At 45.3% G+C, this 19,094-nt stretch overlaps 1 pseudogene; it reads left to right on the top strand.

Moving 5' to 3' along the window:
* The first annotated feature begins 18,810 nt into the window (after positions 1 to 18,810).
* Positions 18,811 to 19,094, top strand: LOC125109198 (small ubiquitin-related modifier 2-like; annotated as a pseudogene).

A 19,094-nucleotide genomic window follows, 5' to 3' on the forward strand; every position in this document is an offset into this window, starting at 1 on the left:
TTCAACTAATATTGACTGAACGCTCGATTTGTGCTAGATTCTGTGTCCTGAGATACAGAAAATAAATCAGCCGTGGTATCTGTCCTCATGGGGATGACAGTCTATCCTGAATACAAACACAGGCGTGGTGGGTGGTGCAAAGGAGAAGTGCAGGTTGGCATTGGTGAGGCCGGGACTGGGAGGAGGCGAGGGAGGTACCAGGAAGCACTCATGTGACCCCAAGGGTGAATGTCCCCTTCTATGTTGCGTCCTAGGCACCTCCCCTTGCTCACCCTAATCTCCGCTCTGGCAGTCAGAAGGTCAAAGTGAAAGGGAAACACTTCAAGCGAAGGCAAATCCTTGGGTTTAGATTCCCTGGTCACTTGCTGCATCTTCGGACACTGAGCAGCTGAATCCCATTCCATTCTTTGGGTTTTGATGGAAAGGAGGGCTGATGTCCCACTACAGAAAACACCAAAGGCAAATATTCTTTTGCACCACTTTGAGAGTTAGTGGGCAGGCATATGACCCAGGCTCAGCAGAGGACTCTGAATCTTAAAGGACTAAATTCGAACCACAGAGAAGGTGAAGACAATATATGGTGGCCAGCAGGCAGAAGCCACTGTGGGAAAAGTCCAGACAAGACTCCAGGTATCCAGTGCCAGGATGACAATGCTGCTGGTGGGATCCCAGTGGATCACTTCCCCCTTGGTCCTTCCAAGCCCAATGGTCTAGACTTCCTATCAGTTCTATGAGCTACATGGTATCTTTCCAAGAAATGCTCTTTCTGCTTAAGCTGGTCTGAACTCAAATCATTACATCCAGTGACAAATTTAAGGTGTGTCATCATCAAATATGTTGAGGAATATTGCAATACACCACACAGAACCCTTGTGAGATTCGGTTCCAGGATGTGGGACAATCTGACTGGGTGGGGAGATGAAAGACCAGCAGCAAAACTTAAAGTAGAAGGCCTGGAGTGTGAGAAGGAGGAGGGAGGACGCCAAGCAGGGACTGAGCTGAGAGAACAGCCCTGAAAACAGTGAGGAATAGTAGGGTTTGTACAAAGGCATTGCCAAGGAAGACTCAAGGGGCCATGATGGCGGACCAGATGTGAGAAGGGAAGAGGAGGACGACTAAAGTCTTAACGGGAATCGAATGTGTGCTAGCCTCTGCACTGGGCATTTCCTACCTGTTCCTTCATTTGATCTTACAACACCCCTGTGCCTCAGATGGGATGAATCCTCACCTTAGAGATGAGAAGATAAAACGGAGAAGGTTAAATGGCTTGCTTAGCGACATGTAGCGGATATGCGGTCATGGATTTGAACCCAGACCTTCTGATTCTGAATCCAGTGTTCTTCCTTTGACGTTTTCAGTAATACTTAGACCCTGAGACTGGACGTTTCAGCAGAGGGTTGTGCTGCAGATGACGGAGGTGAGCCGTAACTCTAAGACCAGTTTCAGGGCTCTCATAGGAAGGGACTGGAGAGTGAGTAGATGATGCCCAACAGAAACCTCCAATTCAGAATAATCAAGTCCTTTTTGATTAGTCAGATAAGCAGCAAGGGTGGGGAATACTCGAGGCCACAACTCAAATCGTGGGGCTGGTGATGGGAAATCCTCCTTGTTTCAGTTCAGGATCAGTCCCGGAAAAGGACTAGCCCACAATTCAATATCCCGTGACCCCAACTGGGAGGAAAGGAAACAGATGGAGCTGGAACCCACATGTGGGTAGAACCTCAGGTCTTCTCAGGGGAGGGTTGCAGCCTTTTGTGTGAAAGTAGAAAAAAAGAAGCAACCTGTGTCCCAGGACCCTAAAGCTACCACTAAAGTGTCTGGTATGATAACCACTACCCACGCGTAGCTATCGAAATGGAAGTAGAAATTAGATGTGATTAGATTCCGTTCCCCAGTTACCCTTAGCCACGTCTCTTTTCCTTTGTCTTTGTCTTTCATGTGCTCATGGAGCTTAATGCCTTGTCAGGGGAAAAGATATTAATAAAAATCATATAATGTGTATTTATGGCGTGATTTAAAAAACAAAGGGTCTGCATCTGTATTATTGTCCCCTGCTGACTTTATAGGTGTATACGCACCTTTAGAAAACATATAGTATGGGCTGATGTTTTGTTTTCCATGTCAGAGGATGTCTTTCTTTTTTCATCCCACAATATGTCTTGCAGAGTTAGGTGGGTTCACATCATCTTTTTTGAGTGAGACATCGTCGTCATTAGCACGAATACGTCATTTCCCTCTGATGGACGTTTAGAATGCTTTGGGGCTTTGCTTTTGCATTGCAAACAAGGATGCAACAGGTCTCTCTGTGTCCTTACTCACTAGCCACATTTCAAATGCTCAATAGTCACACGTGGCTCGTGGTTACCATATTGGACAACACAGAGATGAGACATTCCATCCTTGCAGAGAGTTCTATTGGCAGTGCTGGTCTAGAAAACAAGAATCAAATGGATAGAATGGACATTCCTCATTTATATCATCTGGGATGAGTTGTGGGCCAGCAGGCTAGGAGCGATGTGAAAAACAGACTGTTAACCACCTACGGGTCCACCCCGTTCTCCCCAACCTGCACACACACCTTCCTCTGTTATTGATTTGTAAGTATAATGAGGCCGAAATGCCAGGCACAAATGGTACAGCCAAGAATGATTTAATAGAACTGTGGGCTCTCATGATGTTGGACTCAGTGTTGGGCAAGAGGGGTCAGACTACAGAGGTCACCCCAGGCTTCCAGGTGTGCTTAAGAATCAAGTTTTGACAGGTACATGCTTGAGATTTACACACTTAGCTTCATCCGTGCATAATATATGGAATACTTCATTCTGTTCACACGTTGTTCTGCACCTTCCCAACTTATCCCAGCAATACATGGCTGAAATTAAAAAGGAAGGAGAGGACAAAACAAAACAAAACAAAAGGAGAGGGCAGGGTCAGTCTTGAAATAAAGCAGAGGGCTGGGGAAGGGGGAGGTCAAAGCCCAGCAGAGATGACAGTAGCGAGAGAAATAGGACATATATGGGGAATAAGCCCTTACAAGGCATCCTCCAGATTTAGGAGAGATGATGGGCCATTATCCTTTCTTCTCCCATTTGTGCCCTGAGTCACAATTCCAAAGGCCCCCAAATATGGTGGCCTGGGACCTATGAGGCAACTTCTCCTCCCTGACCAGCTCCTTTGGGGGAAACAGGCAGTCCCCCTCTCTACAAGTTTTCATCTACCCCATAGTATAGTGTAACCGGGTGCCCCATATCAGCTCCCTTTCCCCTTTGCTGTCAGTACCCTCTCTGACCATATCAACAAAATGGGATAGGAATCTGAAATATGCTCATCTGCACATCTCTCTGCACATCTTCTAGGGCACCTGTAAAATTCCCAAGAATGTCATACTCCCTTCTCCACAACATCCTGGGCCATTCTGCTGGTCTTAACCAGCCAAGACAATGAGGAACAGCTGCTCTGTGGAACCTACAAGCTAAAGTAGCCCAGATAAATTGATATTGTCTGAGAATGGAATTGGAATCCTCAATCAGAGGGACACTTGGGTGGCTCAGTCAGTTAAGTGTCTGCCTTGGGCTCAGGTCGTGATCCCAGAGTCCTGGGATTGAGTCCTACATTGGGCTCCTTGCTTAGTGGGGAGCCTGCTTCTCTCTCCCCCTGCTGCTCTCCCTGCTTGTGCTTTCTCTCTCTCTCTCTCTCTGACAAATAAATAAAATCTTTAAAAAAGAATCCTCAATCAGAAATTTAGGAACCATTTTCATGGAGGCAACAATAGATCAAAATTCAAATCCCTCCCAAGTGTTTTTGGAAAAGTACCCATTTTACTATATTCCACACCCAAATCTCTGTCTTGCACATATCCTCTGCCCCCATCATCATGTTCCACTTTTCCAGAGCAAGCCAGAGATCAGAGAGATCAAGTAATGGCACTGGCAAGATCAGTTTGTACCAGACAACTCAAATTTTTCCTTGGCTGCAGAGATCATCCAAAGCCCTCCACGGAGCCTGCTATTCTCCTAGCCCAGGCTGCAAGAGCCCCCAGAATTCCCTGAACATGACCCACTGCCCCTTGGGAGAGATCCTGTTTACCTTGGCGACCCGGACCAGGAGCAGGGTAACAGTCAAAACCAGGAGAATGAGTTTCATGAACGCTGGGAGCTCAGGGGGAGATTGGGAGGCTTGGAGGCTCCTGGGCTGGCAAGACAGGCAGAGATCTCCATTCTGGGCAGTCCAGACTGGTATTTATTGCCCTCAAGGAGCATGGCAGACCCATGATCAGTGAACCAGAAAGGGAACAGTCATTTCAGATTGGACAGATGGGCAAGTAGTCATCCACACTGGTGGACTGGGTCCTGAATACACCACCTTGTCTACTCTTTCGGAGGAAGCCAGGACGTTAACAAAAAGAGGACACAGCCTTGTCTCTAGGGAGGTTTATAATGCAACTGGGGAGCCAAGTAGGGGGAAAATGTTTTTACTATTATTTCATGTCTGGTAAAAGAAAAGAGAGAGAGCAATGAGACAGATAAGGAGTGATACTTCTGTGTTCCTTGGGTTCCCTCCAACAATGAGGACGCCCTATGATGTCCCATATGTTGACGGTTCGTTTAAAGGATAGTAAGGGAAGGGCAGAAGCAGAGGGAAACACGTACTGGCCCCATGGCCATCACCTCTGGAAACTCACTCACTGGCCTTTGGGAACGCGATGAGCAGGAAAGCCACAGACCTTACTTTTAACAGTGTGTGTTTGAGAAGAACTGATAGCATCTTCCCGGGCACCAAAGGAAGGGCCAATTTGCTCCCGTGGTCCAAAGACAATAAGAGATGCACAGAACAGAGCTACGCCGGCCAGAACAATCCCGCCGAAGTTCAGTTATCTGCTGGCATGCGAGCAATAACAAAGCCTTTCTGGAGTAAGGCCCTGAGTTTGCGAGTGGAAGGAGCTCAGATACCTAAGGCTGTAGATGGATCAGAGAAGAGCCAAATGCTTTTTAGCACAACAATAGAAAGATCTATCATTTCCAAATGAGCAGAAACAGGGGCACACCAACAGGGGGACTATCTCCTTTCTGCTCTGGAACAAGACTGTTGTCTCCAAGAAAAGTGCGTGCTCTAGGCCTGGGGTCATCAGACCTGGGTCATCACCCAACCTGTTTTGGAGTTGGCAAGCCTCTTGGTCTCTGTCGCTATACTCAGCTCTGCCTTGGTGGCACAAAAGCCACCAGCGTGTGTGAGCAAATGGCAGTCCTTTCAATCCAACTTTATTTCTAGACACTAAAATTTGAATTTCATGTAATTTTTACACATCCCTAAATATTATTCTTTTCATTTTTTTCAACCATTCAAAAATGTAAAAACCAGTCTTAGCTCACAGGCTATACAAAATCAGGCAGCAGGCCGGATGTAGCCTGCAAACATTAGAAAGCTGAATACTGGCCAAAAAATGTCCGGGAAATGAGAAGAGAGGAATCTTCACGGACTGCTGGTGGGGTAAGGATCAGAGGCAGAATGACTATGAAGCTCATGAAGGTTCAGGACCCCTCTCTTGCTTGGACTCGTGTGAGTGCCGAGAATTCTAGAACATTCTAGCTAGGAAGAGGAAACAAGGTTGCAACCAGGAAACTTTAGTAAGTAAGCGTTTCAGACTCACTATCTTAAAAGGTCCCAGTAATCTGTTAGAAGTTCTCATTCTCAATACATATCCACTTTTGGACCTAATTTTGAATTTGTAATTTTATGGGCTTCTTGAAGAGAATCCCAAAATTCTAAAAGTAGCGGGACCCACAAAACCTAGCTCCTACCCTGAGATGGAAGCAGCCATTCGAGGAAGGATCTAATGATGTGTAGTCCAATTATGTGTAAGCATTTGTTGTGATCCAGAAATTCTAAGCCTGGGGACATGTTCCAGAGAAATCCCATACTTTCCCCAAGGGAATATGCTGAGGGCTATCATAAGCTGAGAATGAGGTGCACACAAATAAATATGGTTGAGTGTTGAAAACCTGTGCTCACTATAATGGTATCACCACTTTGGCAGTCAGTTTGATGGAGATTTTATTTTGTTTTATTTTGTTTTGTTTTTTTAAGATTTATTTATTTTAAAGAAAGATGTGGGGAGAAGAGGCAGAGGGGGGGAGAGAGAGAGAGAGAGAATCTCAAGCAGGCTCCACATTTAGCGCAGAATCCAATGCAGGGCTCAATCCCAGGACCCTGAGATCATGACCTGAGCCGAAATCCAGAGTCAGCTGCTTAACCCACTGAGCCACCCAGGCGCCCTTGTTTTTCATTTTCGTTTTTGTTTGATGGTTTCTTATAAACACACTCCCCATACAATCCAGCAATTCCATTCCCAGGTATTTATCCAAGATAAAGAGTTATGTCGACACCAAAAAGTGTAGATAAATGTTCACAGCAGCTTTACTTGTCATAAGTAGAAACAACTTAAATATCCATCAAATAACAAAGAAATAAATGGCAGTTTATCCGCGTCATAGAACACCACTTGGCAATAAAGAAGCATTCACTGGTGCCATAGACAGTATGCAGGAATCTAAAAAGCACTGGACTAAGTGAAAGAAGCTAGACCTTAAGAGAATATACTGGGTAAATCTACTTGTATAAAACTCTAAAAGGGACAGATCTAATCTACAGTAACCAAAAAAACCCACATCAGTGGTTGCCGGGGGCTGGTGGGAGGAGGTGGACATTGACTGAGATGCGACACCGTAGAACTTTTAGGATGATAAAAATGTTCTATACACAGGTGTCAAAACATCAAAATTTATACACTTAAAATGGGTGCATTTTATTTTATGGCAATTATAGCTGAATAAAGTTGACTTCTTCAAAAACGAATGCTGATTTTAAAAGATAAGAACAGAATGAAATACATGACCTAAAACTGTAAGGACCTATTTAGCCAAAGTGCTTCCTTCCATCTGTTAAAAACCTTGTTGTTTAACCCTTAAACTGTCTCTGCTCCCCTTCCCCCAGGGGACTTACTTAAAAACAAGTCCTGGAAACCAGCCCCAGGTAACAAAGCCCAGATACAAGGGTGGGTCAGGCCAGGTGGAGACATCCGATCAGTGGGGGGATGCATACTGTCTCCCTAGCTACCAAGGAGTATGGGCCCCGCCTTTTGGGAGCCTTTTGGGCGCCAGTTCTAACCAAGGTGATAGGCTAGGTCAAATGTCTACTATAGAGTAAATTGTAATTCAATTGGTCACTTATGTGTGACCTAACATGACTGTGGAGTTTCCTCTGTGCGTTACAATCTCATTGGCCACCTGTGCATGGCCAGGCCCAACCACATGCCCTTTGCCCTTAAAAGCTAGTCTGTGAAACAGAGAAAGGTCACCCTCTCTTGTAAGAGGTATGGCCCCGAACGTTCGGTCTGATTCTTGATGCTTGGAGCAGAATAAAGCTTTGCTTGACCTTTGCTTTATATCAGTCTCACTCCTTTAATCATGGACCCATTATTGGGGGGCATATCAAAACCACTTATGTAAAATAAAAAATGCATACACTCTAAAAAGGTACATATTAAAACATTAGAGGAGTTGCCTATGCAGGACATGGCTGGGAGTTGATTGTGGGGATAAAAATCAATAAATCAGTAAAAATCAAACAAGAGAAGGGCTTCGCCTAAGACCAACAATGACAGATTTGCTGTAAATAACTCAATCGTTGCAACAGAAAACTCAAAGAAAAAAGTGCTCTTTGACGAGAAGCTTTCTTCTAAGGATTACTAGTGAGGACATCAGCCCAGTGGACTGGAGCACATTTCCTTTCCTTCCAGAAAGGGTGGCTGAAAAGAAACCCAAGGTGCCACTTGAGTTCACAAGGCTCAGGGCAAAACCAAAGACACAACTTCCTCCATTCTTGAGGAAGGAGACTGTTTCTAGAGTCGGGAAAGACTGGAGAGAGAGGTGAGTGACTCATGGGAGCCCCACTCCTGCAGAATCTTTAGTCCTGAAGGGACTCCCTTTGTACATCCAAAGAACACTTAAAGGCACAGAGCTTCTCCTACACTAAACTGTTTTGAGATCTCCTTCTCCTCCCATAAAGAACTTCATCATAACCTGACGCAGGAATGACCTGAATCCGTTATGTGCATTATTTAACACCATCAACACTGGATTTCAGCTGTAGAGGGGACTCGCATAAAAAGACCGCTTCCATCTACATTTTGCTTCATTGCAGTTTGGGGGGTGTTGAGGGAAAAGGAAGGTGGTAAAGAAAGAAGATGAGACTCCTGGCCCACGTGAGGCTTGGAGATATTCTGGCTTTCTATCGTTATGTCTATTACTTTCCAGCCCGCTGGCTTCTGGTGCTACGTGTGGTTAGGGATGGCAGTGGTCATGCTGGCACTTTTTCTTCAAGTATCTTGAAATGATGTGTGACCATCTATCACCAGGGCCAGTGTGTGGGAATTAAAAAAAAAAAAAAATGCTTTGAAACCAAAGAAATCTGGATTTAAATCCTCACTTTACCACTTACCAGCCATGTGACTTTTTTTTAAAGTTTTTATTTAAATTCCGTTAGTGAACATACAGTGTAATATTAGTTTCAGATGTATAGTACAGTGATTCAGCACTTCCTTACAACACCCCTCGCTCATCCTGGTGAGTGTGCTCTAACCCCCATCACCTGTTTCACCCATTCCCCCCCTCCCCGCCCTGTGACCATCTGTTTGTTCTCTAGACTTAAGTCTGTTTCTCCATTTGCCTCTCTCTTTTTTTCTGCTTTGCTGCATTATTTTGTTTCTTAAATCCCACGTAGAAGTGAAATCATATGGTTTGTGTCTTTCTCTGACTTATTTGGTTTAGCATTACACTCTCTCTTTTTTTTTTTTTAAGATTTTATTTATTTATTTGACAGAGAGAGAGAGAGATCACAAGTAGGCAGAGAGGGGGAAACAGGCTCCCTGCAGAGCAATGTGGGGCTCCATCCCAGGACCCTGAGATCATGACCTGAGCCAAAGGCAGAGGCTTAATCCACTGAGCCACCCAGGCGCCCAGCATTACACTCTCTAGCCACATCTGCAAATGGCAAGATTTCATTCTTTATGGCTGAGTAATATTCATATATATATCACATATATGATATATATGTATATATATCACTATCCACGTGACTTTGAACAAACCAGTTAATGTCTTTGAACCTCAGTTTGTCGTTCCTCATACAGAGACAAGCTGCTGAGCCCAGAGGTTTGCTGTGAAGATGAGTAAGGTAATATTTGTAAAGCCCCTAGAACAGAGTAGAAGAGTCTGGCACACAGAAGAGCCCTGCTGACTGGTCACTGTCAGTATCTACCAGGAATTCTCATCTGCCTTGACTTCTTAGAGCGTTTGACGGTTGACCTCTTTCCTCCCTGCTGCTCTCCTAGCTCCTCCCTTGTCAACACCGTCAGTGTTCCAGAAAGGGGGCAAAGATTGTCAGCGATCCTGAGACCTCTCTGCCCCCTGTGCTTTTTCAAATCAAGGTTGAAAATTTCAAAACTACCTAAACTAATTTCAAGTCTAAGATCCAGAGTGTTTACCCAGAATGCAGGCTCAAGGACAGATCTGTCTTCTGGGTCTGAAGCACATACAATGTATCTTTCCTTTGGGCCTCCAAGAAAAGAGTCATCAGAGCATGCTTCCAAGGGTATCCCTGTTTCTAGCTCTCTTGGGCCTCCCAAGATGACTTCACTGACTTCTTTACTGTGGCCCAGACATTTCTAGAAGCTGCTCTTTCTCTCAATGCAAACTTTCATTTGCCTTCTTTCCCAAGAATCGACCACTGCTGTCTCCAGGTCGGGTCATGTTTCCATCCCTCCTAGAACATCTTTCTCTAACTGCCCCCACCCCACAACTTATCCCCCCTATGCAGGCCATTTTCAGTTTCCTGTGAGCTGGTGTTCGGGACACACTGGCAGAGGAATTATCTAAGGGCGTTCCTGTCCCTAAAATGCTTACAGCTTCTACAGGAAAATGGAAAGCAATCATTTTTAGATGAACTTCCAAAAACACTTTGGAAATGTTTGCTAAATGAATCAGAGCTTGATTGAGCATCTACTATGAACAAGGTACTCTGTTGAGCATCAGAAATACAAAACCGTGTAGGATATTGTCCCCTAATAGAGAACTGCAGAGTAAAGGAGGTTACGACACAGTGGTGGGGTGAAGGAGGTCCTGGGGGGGAGACTCTTGGTGGCTTAGAAGAACAAAGGTTTATTTTCCACTCGTGCTGCGTGTCCACTGCAAGCTGGCTGGAGACCCTGCTCCTCATCTTCTTACTCAGGAACCCAAACTGATGGATAGCCCCTCAATGGTTGCTGATGACCACGGCAGAGAAAAAACAGCTCTGGTGGGTCCTGAACTGCTCCTTACATGCTTGGACCTTGGAAGTAAGAGGCAGCGTGTGTAACTCCCTGGGTTACAACCGTGACATGGCCCCATCCAACCACTAGAGGGCCAAGAAGTACGATCCCACCACAGGCCTGGAGTCCGGAAAGCAGGAAATACATCATCACAGTGGTCAGGAGGAATGGCCACAAGAATAAAAACAATACAGTTGTCTGTGCTGCATCAAAGTAAAAAACAAAGAACAAACAAAAGAAAATTCCAATAGAATAGATAATGGACAACCAACAAAGTCCAGGGTGGTCAGCAAAGCTAGGTGGAGGAACTTTCTGGAGCCTTGAAGGAAGACAGGTTTCAGAGAAATTGCAGAGGGGAGGGTGTGAGAGCGTACTGAAGGTAGGGGTGTGGTGGAAACAGAGCAGTGGCAGCTGGCATGCTTGTGAGCCGTTTGGAAACTGAAAAAACACTGCATGCCTATAGCTGGGAGTTCATTCACCATAAAATGTTGCAGAATCGCATAGCCATAAGAATTTTAAAGTCTTGAATGCAAATATAAGAAACTTAGACTTGGCTCTGGGGTCCAGATCAGAAAATCGAGGGAGGCTGAGACGGTAGGGCTCTGGTCCCTCCTCCCTTCTCCCTTCCAGCTTTAACCTGAGCATCTTTCCTTTGATCTGTTTGGTGCATGGAATTCCATGCAAGTTTTTGTTTTTAAAAAGTATTCTGCTGTCTGGGGCGCCTGGGTGGCTCAGTGGGTTAAAGCCTCTGCCTTCGGCTCAGGTCATGATCCCAGGGTCTTGGGATCAAGCCCTGCATCCGGCTCTCTGCTCAGTGGGGAGCCTGCTTCCTCTTCTCTCTCTGCCTACTTGTGATCTCTGTCAAATAAATAAATAAAATCTTAAAAAAAAAAAAAAACTTTCTGCTGTCTTGGTGTCAACAATAGGGAGCCATTTTTTTTTTCATGTTTGAGCATAGATTTTTAGAATTCAGAACTAAGAGGCTGTCTCATCTGTGCTGTATCAAAAGCAAAAATTCACTCTAAACAACCCTCACCTTCTCTCTCAAAACACTTCCAGTGATGGGAAAATTAGTACATGGCAACATAGCACATTCCATCCCTGGACTCCTGTCATGTTAGGAGGTTGTTTCCACTGAACCAGAATATACCTTCCACAACATTTCCCCATCATCCCGATTTCTGCCCTTGAACAGTTACAGAGAAGGAAAGCAGAAACAGCTTCGTGTCAAATACTGCAAGACAGCTACCATGGGTCTCTTGGGTCTTTTCTTCCCCAGCTCACCATCCCAAATTTCTTCTCTCCACACTGAAAGCAGGGCAGCATGCTCTCTTCTTCTGGTGAGATCTCTCAACATACTTCTCATCCTTGGAGAGGATTAAATCCTTGGAGGATTTAATAAAGGAGATGTTTAAAGAAGGAGAAGGCCCAGTAGCTTGCTTATACAAGTCCTCCCTCCAAATGAGAATATATTCTGGGTCTGGGAGAAAACTTATGTGGTCCTTTGATTTGAACACCCACTAGTAACCAGGAACCTAAGAAAACCAAAGCGCAGGTCGGATCAGGTAGGATCCTGTCGTGGTTAAGAGCCGAGGCACTGGGAGTAGACCTAGCTGGGCAATCTCCTAGGTCTGCCTCCCTATTAAGTGTGTGATACATACATCACTTAGCCTCCTTGAAATTTTTCTGATCAATCAAATAGGTTGTTTTAGGTCCAGTTTCCCTGGAGGCCGAATCTGAAAGAGGGATTTGGGTGCACATGATTTCTTAAGGAAAAAGGAGAGTGAGGGAACAAAACAGGACAGGAGAAGGAGCTAAGGAAGGATATGATCCCAGCTGGAGAGCATCTTCAGTCTAACCTCACAGGGAACCTGCAGTGTGAATTGTACCAGAGCTGGCCCTGCCTTGAGGCAAGGAGGCCCTCCTCATGTATTTCTGTATCAGTCAGTTTTGGTGACACACTGCCCCTGAGGGGAAGGAGCTAGAAGCATCAGGGCAAAGCAGCACCCATGCCATCTGTCCAGGGGCAGTTCCGCTGAAAAGGGGGCAGCTGGGACCCTCACAGCAACACCCAATGCAGCACCGGGAATGGGTACCCCGGGCCACGAAGGAGTCTGGTCAAAGCATCAGCAGCATCCATCACTGCTGATAATATCAGTAATAAAACAATAGCATATATTGCAAAAAATCATTGTGTCGGTTACACAAAGTGGCAAACACTCTCTCCTAGACCAAAACTCTGCTCAGCCTCCCCTGAACTGTTTCTCAATTGGGTCTCAACTTTTAGGCTTCCTCGTTTGTGAAGCTATTAAGGCCATGACAGTAGAATAGGATACTGTTTTTAAAAAGAAGAAAAAAATCAATGAGAAAAAAAAACTTGAGTGAATAAAAGTACAAAAATAAAACTCCCAGATATTAGATTAAATGAGAGAGATCAAAACAGTAGGGAAAAATAGAAGAAAATGAGAGACTTAGTCAGGGAATCCCAATTTGGAAAAAAAAAGAATTCTAGAAATTGGGATCAGGAAACACAAAGGGCAGGAAATCATCAAAGACATAAGTCAAGAAAAAAATGTCCTAGAATTGAAGGGCCTGTGTTCCCAGATTGATGGGGAGAGCTCAGCAGAACTGATTAAATAATCCTACAAAAATATTAGGCCCATCATCATGAAATTTCAATACCCTCTAGTGAAGAGAACATCAAAAAAGCTTTCAGAGAGAAAGTACAGTTTATATACAAAAGACAAGCTTCAGAAGGACCTCCGATTACTCCATGATGATCCTAGTTGTAGGAAGGCCATGGAGTGCTGCCTTCAAAATTTTGAGAGGAAATCATTTCCAATATGGAATGTGCTACCATGCTATTAGCTAAGTGTGAGATTGGTCCCTCAAGGTCAGACTGTTTCCAGAAGCCATTAGGAGGTGCTCTACCAAAAGTAAAAGACTAGATTAGGAAAGGCCTTGGATCCAGAAAGCAGGTGTTCATCTCAGGAGGAAATCAAAGAGAATCTTCCAGAGTGATGTAAATGGAGACCCAGGAGGACCCCAGGTCAGCAGGCATGGAGGCGCCCACCTCAATGTGGAGCAGGTGCAGGGGCCCGGGGGCCAGGTCTCCAGGCAGATAAAATTGATAAGATACCTAATGAGTCTGGACATACTCAGAGGAGATGACAGATAGCTAAATTCTCCTTTTTCAGAGCAGGAATTCAATGGGTAATACCTAAAACTGAAAAAAAAAAATAACCATAGCAAGTAAGCATTTTATTTATAGATATGGAAGTGACATCCAAAGAAACAACCAGAAGATATGAATGTGGTTGTCTTTGGAGAGCAAGAAATGGAGAAAGAGAGATGTGTGGCACGTATACTTTCTTATTCAAAAGCTGACTCTGAAATAAGTCTCTTATTCAAAGCTGACTCTGAAAAACGTCTGGGTGTGTGGGTTTGATGAAAATTTCAACTAAGTACAAAAATTAGGGGCGCCTGGGCTCAGTGGGTTAAAGCCTCTGCCTTCAGCTCAGGTCGTGATCTCAGGGTCCTAGGATAGAGCCCAGCATTGGGCTCTCTGCTTGGGGGGGAGGGGGCTGCTTCCCCCTCTATCTCTGCCTGCTTGTGATCTCTCTGTCAAATAAACAAATAAAAATCTTTAAAAAAAATAAAATAAGGGGTGCCTGGATTGTTCAGTTGGTTAAGCTTTGTCATCGTCTGTCAGGCTCTGCGCTCAGCAGGGATTCTGCTTACCCCTCTCCTTCTGCCCCTCCCCTGACTCTCTCTCTTTCCCTCTCTCTCGCTCTCAAATAAATAAATAAAATCCTTTTTTAAAAAAATTAAAATAATATACATGGAGAGAAACAATGGACTAAGAATTGGGCCTGGAAATAAACACAATTTTCTGCTTAACTCTTCAGCTTCTATAACAATCCCAGAACATAGGACCCCCTTGTCACATTGTCTATGCCAGCTTTTTATTGGAGAGATAAATACATACATAATAACACATAAATACAATATGTGTTTCTAGTCATATGAGTGACAGTTCAGGAGGCAAGGAGCTATTTGCAAGCCTGCGTGCAGCCCAGCAGGTAATCTTAGCATCTCCTCATGTTAATTATGTGAATGGCATTGGGTGAATCACTTTACCTGTCTGAGCCTCAGTTTCCCTATGCATGAAATACAAGTGAGAGCCATAACTACCTCTCATGTTGGTCTAAAGGAATCGATAAGGGAACAGGTGCACCCAGTACGTAGTAAGTCCATTTCCTCTCCTATACGTACTTTCTTACCCAAGTTTCTTCTACCTGAGTTTGATTAGCTGTACTAAGAGACAAATACAGAAAACAGCCAAAGGCATTTTAATAAAGCTCAAGAATCTGCTGAGGTCAGACTCAGGGCAGGGTTTTCTTCATTTTTGTGCCCTCTGGCTTCGAGAATCTTTTCGCTTCTGCGACACATCTGGCTGGAACCTGGGCTTCAGATTGCCTGGTTTCCCGCTCACACAGAGGTTCCCACTGTCAAGAATAGGACAACGGCCATTTCAATAGAGACTGTCACAATAGATTGGACTCACAGCTTAGAGCCAGGAGTCCAAAATGATATTTAGGAAAAACTAACTTCTCCAACTGAGACTGACAGAAAATGAATTCAGTATCTTGCGAGCTGACAAGCGAAGACAGAGTCAAGCATTTAGCCTGCCTCTCCTCTCTGAACCTCTAAATCCTAAGGTACCCAAATAGGAGATACAGGGGAAGTGTCTCTTCTGTTAAGAGTTCAGCTCATATATGTTTATAAAAAAATAAAAAATTAATTAAAAAAAAGAGTTCAGCTCATAAATGAATACTCTTTCCTACACATTTGGATGGCCTACCCCCTGCCTTCCTTCAAGTCTCTGTTCAGATGTTCTCTTTTCAGGGAGACATTCCAGTAATATCCCTTTTTGAATTGCAAATCCGCCTCCCTTGGCATTTGCTACCTCTTTCCTACTTAACTCTGTTCATCGCCTTCCCTACAGAACCAAGAGAACAGAGATTTTGCTTGGTTGGTTGGTTGGTTGCCAGACATAGTATTCCAGTTTGGGAGATTTTGCCTGGTTGGTTGGTTGGTTGCTTGGTGGTTGGTTCATTGGTTAGTAGGTGGATAAGTTGGTTGGTTGGCAGTTAGTTGGTTGGTTGGTGGGTTGCCTGGTTAGTTGGATGGTTCACTGTTCTGTCTGCAGCACCTATCCCAGTATTTATTGGACAAATAAATTATTTAATCAAAGAAAGGGATATTCACTACCCCCTAAATTCAGCTGCAGTCATGGGAAAGAGAAGGGGAACAGGTAAAAGGAGAGACCCTGGAAGACTAAACATTTACCCAAAGCAGAATAAATTCATCTAAGGGCTGCTTTAAACTGGAAAAGATGGATATAATTATCTTCTGAGTTTATGTACCCCCCACCCACCCAGTGCCATGTCAACCTCTAACTGTCCCATCAGTGGGAGGGAAGTTCCTGGAAAATTCAGATGAGTTCTAGAAAATAGAGAAACTACATTTGTTGCACAGCAGAATTTCAGTTTTCACCCCTCAACCTAATATAGGATTTCAAATTAGGAAGTTGGGGACACCTGGGTGGCTCAGTCAGTTAAGCATCAGACACTTGATTTCAGCTCAGGTCATGATCTCAGGGTTGTGAGACTGAGCCCTGTGTCCAGCTCCATGCTGGGCATGGAGTCTGTTTAAGATTCTCTCTCTCTCTCTCTCTCTCTCTCTCTCTCTCTCTCTCTCTCTTATCCTCTGCCCCTCCCCCACCCTGACTTTCTCCCTCTCTAAAAGAGAAAAGGAAAAAAGAAATGAGTAAATTAGAACAGAATTAATAAATGGTGAAGTAAGGTCTAACTCGGGATTTGGAGGTGCTTCCCTCTTCCCCACGTGAGTGGTGTTTCATGCATGTGTCTACCATGAGCAAACACAAGCCATCCATTCAGACCCTGACCCTGTGGAAAGATTGGAGTGATGCCGAGGGTGGCAGGAGTAGAAGCTTCTGTCAGACTAGAAAGAGGACTTGGTGCTACCACCCTGGGCTGTGCGAGTTTGACAAGGACTCTTCACTACTTAAAACCTTTCCAAGGCTATGGTACGGGGACTGGCACAGACAGGCAATGGTGGTTGAGAGATCCTGTCTTCCCTAAGGCAGCTATGAATGGTGTGAAAGCCAAGTGATTTCAGGGACTAGTGTGAGAAAGGTCGCTATTGCCTCCCTTCTTTCCTGCTTTCTCTGTCCTCCCCCACTCTCCTCACACACCAGACCTCCTCCCCTGACCCCTGCAGCTGACCAAAGAGAGGAGGTCTTGGGGGAGTGGGGGATGACAGAAAAATCTGGAAGTTACCCTTGGCGCCTAAGGCTGGGTGCCAGCTCTCCTCTTATCAGGGCTTAGAAAATAAAGAGGCTGCATTTGTTGCATCAAATTTCAGCCTGGTCCATGTTGAGCCCTCAACCTGATTTATTATTCTAAACCAAACAATGAGACATTGAAACTCAGAGGAGCCAAATCGTTTGCTGAGGATGTCACAGAGCTAGCAAATGGCAGGGCAGGGTCTCTCCCAGGATTTGGGGGCTCTTCCCTCTTTCCCAGATGAGTGGTGTTTCACGTTGCCACCCCGCCAGCCTTCCTCCCAGGCGTCAGAGTACCCTGGCTGAGATCCACTCTCTACCCTATCCCTCCCCTGAAGAGCTCTGGGTTACCCGAAATGACCTGGGACAAGAGCACCAGGACAGCCAAAGTTGGCAAAAACAGCTTCATCACTTCAGGCTCAGAGATTAGTCTCTGGTCGGATGAAGTGACAAGCCAAGGAAGAGAGGTCTAGACTCTCAGCTCCTTCTAATCAACTGGAACACACACCATTTACACCCACCTCAGTTTCCCAGATTGTACTCAGCCCTGGAACAGCCTGCGTCCCTCAGAGCTCTCAGTCATCACCCCAACCCCACACCCACAGTGGGACCAACACCCCTGAGCTGACAGAGCTGATAGACCCCTCTATCCACTTTCACCTTTTAGAGAACAGCAAGGAGAAATCCCACAACAACCAGAAAGATTGTTTTAATATATGTCAGCCCTTTTTATAACTCAACTTAAAACCTTCCAAGACTTCATTCATACACAGTCTTTATTTACTATGGCCCCAGAGTCCTGCATTATCCGGTCTAGAATTCCACCATTACCCCAGCTGGAATGTACGTGAAGTAACTCCTTTTTTCAGACATAGTTTTCCAATTTGGGAGCAAAAGAGCAGAGAAGGAAAGACATTCATTCAGACCTTGAGAAGAATATGTCTATCAAATTTTTTTCCTCTCTAAGAGGCCCCACCATCCCCTGCTCTGTGTCAGGGAGGATTTGGGCATTGAGGGGGAGAGAGAAGTGAAAATATTCAGCTCCCGGTGCTGGCTCACTGGCGTGGGACCCGGGGAGGGACACTGGTTCCCTCTCTGGGCTTTGGTCTCACCTATGAGCAGATTGGAAGAGCTGGACTGTAGGGATCAAGCCGGGCCTCATACGCCGTTGTTCTCTGGATGCTGAAAATCAGGGCGAATGGAATGCTGCTGAACGTCATGTTTTTGCCAACAGAAGTCCTGTCTTTTCACTTTTGCCTGAAATGCAATGTCTGGAACAAACAGTACTGGTCATCTACGATACCCTGAACGGGAAGAGTGGTCGTATTTTGAGGAGTCCTGGGAGGCTGGTGCTCCCATGTTTGTGTAAAGACCAGGTTGCCTGCCCATAACACTTGTGGTTTCTTCATCACCTTAAGGTGCCCCATGGGCTACCAGGCCTGTGGTCGCCGGCAGACGCTGCCTCTAACAACACCAGCACCCCCGACAAGGTGGTGTTGGAGACCCAGGCAAATGTTTTAAGGGAGGCACCCCTTAAAGCCTAGGTATCTTTCTGGAAAAGCTATAAACAGCCCCTCATTACCACTACCAACAGCCGTCCACGATCTCTTCTCGCAATCGGCTTCCTGGAATCCTGGAGCTGTCCAGACAACAGTGGCATTCAGCCTTAGAGGCTTCTAGAAAGTGCAGCCCAAAGCGTGCCCGGGTCCCACTTGGAGCATTTCCCAACATTAACCCTTAGCACCTCTTATTTCCATATTTATTCAAGACTTGAAAGATGCAGCAGAAATGTCCTCTTTTTCAACAACTTCCTTGGCTGGAATTGGAGATGGGGGCAGATGGGCTAGAACATGTGATCCTTCTTTTTTTTTTTTTTTTTTATGTGTTCAGAGGTCAATTCAGCGTCCCAAAGAAAGCAAGTGAATACACTAAAAGCTTACATGCCTCCGACGCACATGCACTCTCCACCCACTCCCCAACCCCCCAACCCCTGCTCCTGGTGCTGCTTGGGTGCTCGCTCAGGGAGGACTTGGGACACCTCTTTGGTCAAGTGACACCTGAGACTCCGGCACTCACCATGACCATCGAAAAGCCCAGAGAAGGAGTCAAGACTGAGAACAATGGTCCTACTAACTTGAATGGTGGCGAGGCAGGATGGTTCACAGTGCAGTTTAAGATTAAGAGGCTACACCACTCAGTAAACTCATGAGAGCCCATTGTCAACGACAGGGTTTGTCTATGTGGCAGATCAGGTTCCGATCTGATGGGCAGCCAATCAATGAAGCAGACCCATCTGCACAGCTGGAAACGGAGGATGAAGATACAACTGATGTATTCCAGCAGCAGACAGGTGTCTACTAA

This window comes from Lutra lutra, chromosome 9, assembly GCF_902655055.1.
Source record: "Lutra lutra chromosome 9, mLutLut1.2, whole genome shotgun sequence".
NCBI classification, from domain to species: Eukaryota; Metazoa; Chordata; class Mammalia; order Carnivora; family Mustelidae; genus Lutra; species Lutra lutra.